The sequence below is a fragment of the Gossypium raimondii genome, chromosome 3 (genome assembly GCF_025698545.1).
Source record: "Gossypium raimondii isolate GPD5lz chromosome 3, ASM2569854v1, whole genome shotgun sequence".
Classification (NCBI taxonomy): domain Eukaryota; kingdom Viridiplantae; phylum Streptophyta; class Magnoliopsida; order Malvales; family Malvaceae; genus Gossypium; species Gossypium raimondii.
Genome location: NC_068567.1, coordinates 25,765,236 through 25,775,349, shown reverse-complemented (window position 1 = coordinate 25,775,349; position 10,114 = coordinate 25,765,236).

Genomic DNA, 10,114 nt, shown 5'->3' with positions numbered 1-10,114 from the left:
TTGGTGCGAGAGGCAGTAACCGAAGGAATTGTAGATGTGATTAAAGTAGATTCTGAAGATAACCTTGTAGATCCGTACTAAGACTCTTGTAACTAGGAGATAAAACAAGTAGATGATATGGGAATGTGAGATAAAACACACACCTTTGACAAATGATCCAAAATCACCAATCTAAATCGCGTAAACTCCTTATCACAAATACTTGAACAACGTATTATTTAATTACTCCTTGAATTCATGATTAATTTGATACGTTGGTAAAGAATTCTTCAATCCAAAATAATTCGTAGTTAGCATAATCACTCGAACGTCAAAAAAAATCAAAATCTTAATACAGAAATGAACTTTTTTTCTATAAATGCTTACGTTTAGATTCTAAAGGTAAGTTGGAACAACACTACGACTTAATCGAGGATTTGATCGGAATTGATGTGAGAATCTACAACCTACAAGATAAAGAAATTAGTTTGTTAAATTCATAACAAAAAATATATGTAATGAAGAAAGTAGAAGAAAAGAAAGGAGAACTAAATAAAAATACACAATTGTCAGTGATGAACGGTGGCAGACGGCGGTGCACGGTGGTGGTGAATCAAAAACATGAATTGAAAAAGAATGGAAGAGGGATAGTGATTTCTTTTAATCAAAATAAAAAAATCAAAAGATGAGTGATACATGCACGAATGGGGTGAAATTTATTAAATTTCATTCACCGAAACTGCCAATTTTCAAGTTTGGGAAATCAACAAACTTACGATGACTTTTTGGATAAGATCCAAGCATTTCTAGGTTGAGATGTATTCATGGTAGTCAAACATTTATACCTTATCTTCAAAACGCACTTTGAATCACTCTATTTCGAGTCTCAAAGCTCAAGTTATGACCATTTTAGTGAAAAGTGCGTGAGAAGAATTTCTAGACAGGATTATGACGGGAATTACGAGTTTCGCGCTTTTAACTCGAGTTTAAATCATATTGGGTTCGGGTTTTTGGCTTAATTTTTATTATATGTGAGCTCAATATTGTATTTATCAACTCTTATTATTTTATTATTTATTTATTCAAAATTTTTAATAATTATTAAGTAGTTTAAGTTATTTAGGAGTTTTATATCAACAACAAAGTTTAATTTAAAACTACTTCTTATTTAGATTAATTAAAGTTCTAGTATATTTAAGAGTTTTATTTAGATTTATTTAGTTAGCCTATATGTAGGCCTTTGCATTGTACACAGATCAGACAATTTGGTTTTCATTAATAAAGTTTTCAACTCTGGGAGTTTGTTTCTTGTGCAAGATTTCTTTCTTGTGATTTCTAGAAGTAGTTTTCTTCTCGATTTTCTTCAAAGAGTTGTGGGAATTCATTCTTCACCCTTCAATTTGCCAAGGATTATTTCTTGGAGGGTTGATTAGAGCCATTAATTGATGTTGTTGGAATTTATATCTTAAATGGTTCAATTGGACATTTATCCTTCTATCCATTAGTTTATCGTTCCATCTTCCACTTTACATTAATCTATATTTTCACTATTTAGTTATTATTTTGACTATTTATCATTTATTTTTTAATTTTCTTATTTTTCTTATTTCCTTTGTTATTTTCTAAATTTATTAGGTTTCTTCCTTTCAGGTCACATCTAAATTTTTTCATCTTGATTCAAACAACTTGAATTCGATCATTCATCCACTTCCTCCGCTTCAACTCGTATCAAAGAGGAAAAAGAGAAAATAAAGAATTGTTAAGAATGATTATGCAAAGGTGAAAGTTGGTGAATAGTGGTGGCACAAGGTGGTTCTTGTTGTGGTGGTATGGTGGTTATGGGCGATAAGTGGTCGTGCAAAAATAATAAAGGTGGAGGAGAAGCGATAGACGAAAAACAACAAAATGAAAATAAATTAAACAGTAGCAAAAACATCCAAGAGAGGGTGGCTCACGTTGGTTGAAATGGAGGAGGAAATGAGAGAATTGCATGACAAAATCAAAAGAAATTGCTAGCAAATGGCAATAGGGGAACAACACAACCAATCATAACCAATTCAAATTCCAAATTCAATCTTCCAACATGACATTTATGAGGAGACAAGGGAGTTAGATTGTATTGAAGGTGAATTAACATGGGAGTTTCAAAAACATAACATGATTGGAATTGAAAAAGGAAGTTACAAAAATTTGAATAGGGGGTTACATGCATGGATGGTTTGCATGCTTAAGTTGTCCAAGTTTTTGTCCAAAAAATTATAAAAAATTAAGAGTATGAAGACTTGAACTTGGTTTACAAGGGAGTTTCATAAGCTACTTAACCACTATGCCATTTCACAAGCTTATTACAGAACTAAGATTAACTACTTAAGATTTAGGGTGTGACAAAAGATAGCAAAAAAGATCCATGGGCAACGGACACGTGGGTTATGGTCAAAGATTGGATGGAATCGAAGGAGAAATACAATTGATGAGGTCTGATAGTCAACAAGTGAAAGCTTAATGTGCCTGACCTTGTTTCGATGTGGTGAACTAAATGAAGAAGTGCACAATATAGTAAGTGTGTTCAATGAAATGCGTAGGCAAACGGGCATAGGCATTCCATGAAATATGGAAAACAACCCCCGAAAATACAAAAAAAAGAACATGTTAATGCCATCGCATTCCACTCAGGTAAGACCCTTATAAACCCTAGTACACCCACACAAAAGGAGGATGATAAGGTTGATACGGTCAATGAAACTCTTAACAAGCCTAAACCTGAGAAGCAAACGGAGAAAGTAGAAGAACCAATAGTTGAACTAAAATTTGTGCAACATCCGAAGCCTGTTTCAAAGCACGTACCATTTCCATTGAGGTTAGAGGACAAACAACGAAGGGATGAAGGAATATTTTTGATTTTTTTGAATTTATTTAAATCCCTTAACGTCAATTTGCCACTCCTAGAATTCATCAATAAAATACTAAAATATGACAAGTACTTGAAAGAAATCATGTCTAGGCATAAGTAATTAAAGAAGGGTGAGCAAATTAATATCAATGCCTCTTGCAGTGCAGTAATTCCCAAAAAAAATACCCCTAAAATTAAAAGATCCGGGTAGTTTTACAATTCCTATAGAGATAGGGGACAAACATTGGAGTAAGGCCCTTTGCGATTTAGGGGCTAGTATTAATTTGATGCCCCTATCTACATACTTGAAACTTGGATTGGGGAAATTAAAAAACATGTTGATAACACTGCAATTAGTTGATAGGTCTCTAGTACATCCCAAAAGAGTATTTGAAGATGTATTAGTTAAAGTGAGGAGTTTTATTATACCCTTTGATTTTGTTGTCCTTGACTTCAAAGAGGACCAAGGCAATCCCATTCTCTTGGTTAGGTCATTATTTGCCACATATAGATCGACCATCAATCTCGAGAAAATCGAATTAATTTTTCTAGTCACGATTCCCAAAATGAGGAATTAGGAAATCAATTAAGGGAGAATTGTTACACAATTTTTTATATCACCCTTAACAACCGTGATCGAAGGTATGGTTGTAGTTCGATGTATATAAGAAGGAACGGGTAAAGGGAATGTGATAAACGGAAAGACCCTAGATGGAAGGGATATGTTGGATGGACTGGGACGACAAACAAAGGGACAAGAATTCAATGAAAAAGATTCATGGGCTATCGGATGAGTCTAGTAGCCACACCTAATTAATCATTGAAATTTTAATTTATGTTGCAAATTAGTGTACATTTAAATTTTTTCGTATTTTTAAACTTTATTTAGGTTTAGTTTTTTTTTAATTAGGATAGGATTACGGCCTTAGAAAGCCAAAGGGTGGCAACTAGGGATGGAATTTTCAAATTAGAAGTAAACGAAAGGGTTCGACATGCATGAAAATGAGAATTTTGAGAAAATAAGGATCATTTTGTGTAACATCCTCAACCCGACCAAATTCACCAGGTTCGGATCTTGGGTGTTGCCACACACAATACTTAGGAATTTAACAAATAGTTTACAATCTCCCATTTCTCTAATTATTTTAATTAACAACACATATAAAAACAAAGGAAGTGTTAGACAATAATTTTTTACAATAAACTTAATAAATAAGTTTACAATAAAGAATTAATGACAACAGACTCGTAAGGCGTATTTCTAAACTACGCCACATATCCACTGTATGCATAATAGCTCACTTCGTTACAATCTTGGCGTACACCTGGCATCGCCCCTCTTGATGGGCTTCATACCATATACCTGAAAAAATAGCAAACATTGTAAGTTCAAGAGAACCTAGTGAGCTTCATTACAGAGATATCTTAATGGATATTTTGTATTCTTGTATGAATTATTATGCGTCATTCATTCTTCTGAATAATTTATTTCGAGTGGATATCACTGCATTTTTAACATACACTTATATGCCAACTATCATGCTCTTATCATACTCATATATTCCTTATCTAACTAACAGACGATTCCTTATCTAACTAATAGACGATCCTTCCAAACATTTTCTTACATCTCCTTAACACGTATATATTTCTCAAAAAAACATATCCCCGGAGTCCACTTTTAACAACCCATGCTTTAACAAAAACACTTATCTTAAACAATTGTTCATAGACATGTTTCATATGCAGAACTAAATACCATCACTTTCACACTCTAAAGTATCCAGATTCGATACCTCACAACCCATACAGATAAATCACTGCATGAACCATTCAGATGAATTCCACATCAATTTCTTTCAAAAATATAGATACTTAGAATACACATATCCCAGATTTCCTATAATTTCAAGATAGACCATTAATTCCCAGACTACCCTGATATGACAAATTCCAAGTAACTCTCAATGACAGGTCCTTAAATCTCACATAGATTCAAATATATATATCCAACATTTTCAAATCATCATGACAAATACCTTTATCATCATGCAGATACATGGTTCTTTTCAATAACTTATTTGATTATATCACAAGTCTTGTTCAACTCTTAACCCTGAGCATATCAACACTTTATCTTAGCCTTACTTATAACAGATCTAACAAAATTATTCCATATCTTATCATAATGACAGATATTCACAACTTATCAAACTTATTTGATAGATCACACCTCAAAGAAAAAATAGAGCACGCCATAAAGGCATCATACAAAATCTCGTGTTTATTGTCCTAGTAGACTTCACAAAAGATGTCATAGGTCTCTACCTCATGGTCTTATACAAAGTTTCATGTATCGTTATCTGCCATTTCAATTTACACATTATCGAAGGCTACACCATGAACATTTATACAGAAATTTCATATCATCCATGGGTTTTAACCATATGGTCTTCCACACATATTCATGTATCATGATCTGCCCTTCTAGTCTCAATTACTAGAGGCTACACCATGAATGGTTCCAATTCATACCAAGCTACAATGGGTCTATACCTTAAGGTCTTACGCTCGTTTCTAATCTGTGACATGCCAGTCTAGTTAGCAATATAACTGCCCTACCAGAAGGCTTCACAGTGGAGCATGTCTCATTTCTTACTTAACCAAATATGACCGTATTTTAGACTGACATTCTTTTCGTATTGTAACTATACATACACTCTTACCAATCAATATTATTTTCAACAAAACCTTACTCATATAATCATACTTTTACTTCATCTTTATTGTGATCGTCCATTTACCGATTATTATAGATATCATTAGCCATTATATAAAAATACTTTTAATTGAAGAATTTACACAAGAGATTCACGATAGATACTCACCTGATTCTCACCTACTGTAGTTCTAAGTTCCAAACTCAGTCATCACTCTCGAACCAGCAACAACCACTGCTTAGAAACATAATTTCACTGTTACAACTCTTATAGATATAATTTACTCGTCATCTCAATCACTGACAACCTCATGCAAAACCTTGCACTTACAAATTACTGTTCAAATATCACATACAAACTTACTTATTAAGAACTTAGCATGCAGAGCTGAATTACTTACCCTAAGATGGGATAACTACTCATCGTTAAGGAACCATGGCTTCTAGATTATCGAGGAAGAGATACATTCAAATTTAAGGAAGAAGAGGGAGAAGAAGAACCTTTTTCAAGACCTATCACACTCATATATATAACCCCACCTACTTAGTAGATCTTTACAAGTTCCACACGTTTCAAAATTTGCTTCCTTAATGGTCTACAGTTTCCCAGAGAAATATAAATAAGTACCATGCCTTCACAATTATCAGGTTAGGCTATCTTATTGATTCCTAACCAGATTACTTATAGTCTAACTAGCACAGTATTTTAGACAACCAAGGCATATAATACCTTTGGCATTAACCCATACCTTACTTGTCCTTTATCACCTAACACGAACTTCTCCTTAATATAGCAGAGTACCATGAAATGAAATCCCTACTTACATGTGCGGCAAATACTATGTGCCCATTCGTATATGCCAAAATAGAAAATTGGATAGGTTACACTTCACCAAACAGACTATTTTACTACTATACGCCAAAACCTTAGACCTGCTAGATTTGGAATGTTACATGTCATGACACCGATCCTCAGTGTTGCGACATAAAACTTCAAATACTCCAATGGTATCAAAAATAAGTCTGTGTTGCAACACCATATCTTAGTGTCGGGGTACGTTACTTCGAAGCATCTGTTTTTCAAATTCCAAGCCTATGTCGCGACATCAAACCCCGATATTGCGGCACCATATTTTGAACCTAATTTATTTTGAACAACAGGGTCAGTGTCGCGACACGACACAACGAATAAAAATCCTAGAGCATTCCAAGTTCAATTTCATGACACCCATACTTCGTGTCACGACATCGACGCTGGTCTACAATTTTTTGACTCGATTTTTACGCAACCCAACAACCCCTATTTAAACCTTAACCCGTTTTAGCCCTAACCACTTCATCAAAAAAATCATTATTAGCCACCATTATCCCCTAGTACCAGTTGCACCCCTCTCTTTTCTTCCTTCTTCTATTTCATATTTTTTCACAACACCCGTATCTCCATTATTACTATTTACTTCCACATCGTTAATTCATCATCCATTAAAGGCATTTCATATCAAGCATTGTACAAAAAAGTGACAAATATGGTAAAATGTTCCTGAACTCGTTACTTTGTCTTTAATCGTATCAGTTGCTTTTAGATTACTTTACTTAGTAACTTTTAGATAGATTGAACATGGAACCTAGGAAGGTTAGACGCACCACACAACCGAAAGCATCGATGGATTTTGATGCCACTCATTTCTGGAGCCAAGAGGTTGAACAATACTTCTTGGAGCTCCAAGGTAAAACATTTATCCAGGAACGGGGGTTCAACCCTGACCTGTCACCAATAGTGATGGTAGTTTTGGTACATTTCAGTACTTTAGGGCCTTGTTCTCTGGGAATTTTAGGATTAATTATGCCATTTTCAGCATTAGTAGATTAAGTAGAAAAATAAGTGTTTTTACACATAAATTGACGTTTATTGACCTATTAAGCCAATTCGAGCCTTAGGTAGTTCTAATGTGTTCGATTAAATGTGCATGATGATTATTTAGCAGCCCAATAGTCTCATGGATAACACCTGAGTGGAGCACAAGTTTCCAAGGCCTAACACGCAAAGCTGGAAGACCAAATGCAAGATTTCGATGTCGATGTCGTGTTGTGACACAAGCCCGGTGTGTCGCGTCATAGGGCTAAACATGGTGAGCAAGTAACTAGAGGGATAAATTCATCCATACAATCAATATATTTTGGAGCTAGGGCTTCCCGTTGATTTACTTAGGGTTTTTTAACATCTCTATAAATAGCAGGGCTATTACTAAGTTAAGAGAGGTCGTTAGGAGTCGTAGTTAGTAAATTTAGGTTCTATTACATTTTTATTTTGTTTCCAAAAACTCTTTGTTCTTTTTGGCTAAGTCTGGTTTGAACGAAAGTCTTTTCTATTGTAGTACAATGTGTTCTTTCATTGTTCTTATTCAAACATTGAAGCTGAGTTAACGATTACGAAATTACGCAACTTCAAGCGCATCTAATTGTTTCGATTGAGAAAATTATTACCTTTCTCTTTTTTTAATTTATTTTTGTTCTTTTGCATGTGAAAATTAAACTTAAGAGTTATGACATATAGATCTATGAGAGGCTAAATATCTAGGAAGATTAACTTATGTATGTGAGAGTAGTTAACGAATGGATTAGGTTTCCCGAGAGGAATTAACTGGTAATAAATTATGTGTGCTTAAACCCTAGGAGTGACGACCCTAAGAAGTAATATAGGATAAATGAGGTCAAAAGATAAGTTTACCAATTTAATTCTGTGGAAAAAGTGAGGTCGAGAGATAAGCAAGTACCTATCGATTAATTAATTAGTAGAGGTCAAAAGGTAATACTAGTTAGTTAATAGCTAATTCCACCTAAAACCTAATTCTGAAGTTAATTACAACCACTAAAACAAGTTAATCTTCTGATTTGAGAGTTTGATTATTTTCTGTTTGTTTTATTTAGTTAATTTATTTTATGCTTGATTCACTATTTAATTGTTTATCGTAATATAATTTTTTAATTATTACTGTTTAGACTTATTATTGTAGAAATATATTTTTGGTTTAATTCATCCTCTCTTGGGTACGATCCTCGAAATACTTACCAGTGTTTATTGTAACACCTCTATATTATAATTTGACCCGTGTACTTCCGGACACCGCTGATATTTTTGGTGTGTTATTTATACTCTAAACGATAATACGTTTAAAGGTGGTCAGACCAATTGTTCGATTTATGCGAGGATATTTGAAATTTGATTCGTTTTAATAATGGACTGATTTTTCCTTTACCCCAAAAGAGTCGATAGTCGACTCGATGGTATATGAATTGCATGCTTCGTTAAAAGTAAGAGAAAATAATAAAACACCAAATGTAGAATACAACCACATAATGGTTAGGGGAAAAGAGGTCCTAGTTACTCCCTGAGAAATTTGCAATTTTTATAGTGCCACATCCTTTGTCTCAGATGCTCTTGCTGACATAGATATTTATTATTTTTGAGACATCAACATGGACGGCATAGTTGAGCAACTCACCAAGGGGAGAGGCATTTGGAAACTCCAACCAAGCACGAACATCCCTTTATCATTTAATCAAGCAATCATGTTTCCAATTGAAAAAAAGTGGATGTAGTTTCTTTGTACTCGTATATCACCTTGCCTTAATGTTTCTAGTTTTAATGCTTTCCAAGCTATTATGCTTTATTCTATTTTGCAGCATCGACAGGTTTGCATGGGTAAATGGACTTACAAGTCAATGCTCACTTGTATCAGTGGCAAAAAGGTCAAGATATTCTTCCCACACCTAGTGCTTGCACTATGCACGAAGGTGAAGGTTCCAATGTCTACAACGGAGCAATTCATGAAGCCAATGAAGAGCCTTACTAGCAATTCAATTTACACCTAATATGTTAAGCTTCAATGGAAACAAATAACCGAGTGGAACCAACACCGGAAGCACAAGATAGTGTCCTGCAATCTCTAAAGCAGAAGGGTAAAGAAAAGAGCCACTTGAGCCAAGGGCTAAGTGATTTTCCCGACATGTGCTGGAAAAAATTCGGTTTGAAAATGGTTTTCCTGCACAGTAGAAAATTAAAATTTTAAAAACCGACTTGGTTTGTGATATTTATAGAAATAAACCTTAAACCAAAATCATACTTGTGTTTTTGGATAAGCGGATCCTTGATTTTTTTTTTGCTTTCAACCAAATGATCTTCTTTGCTATTTTGATACCACGAACTGCTTCGAGTGTAGGCTCAAACCAATCAAATCAAAACAAAGAGCTACAAAAAGTTGTCTTTATTTTTTGGGTGAAAAAAAAATTCTCTCTTCAAAATAGAAACCGACAAAATTGTTATTCCAAAAATATATATAATAGTTTAGTATAAATTCTCTCTATTTTTCGGTAGAGTAACAATATTTTCAAGCTGTGTAAATAGCTCTATCGGTGCCATCTATTTATAGGGAGAGAAGGTGGAATCCTTGTTGAATTGTAGAGGTTCATTTCAAATAGAAAAACAACTTCCTAGTCCAACTAGGAGAATAAGAGGGGCTAATAGG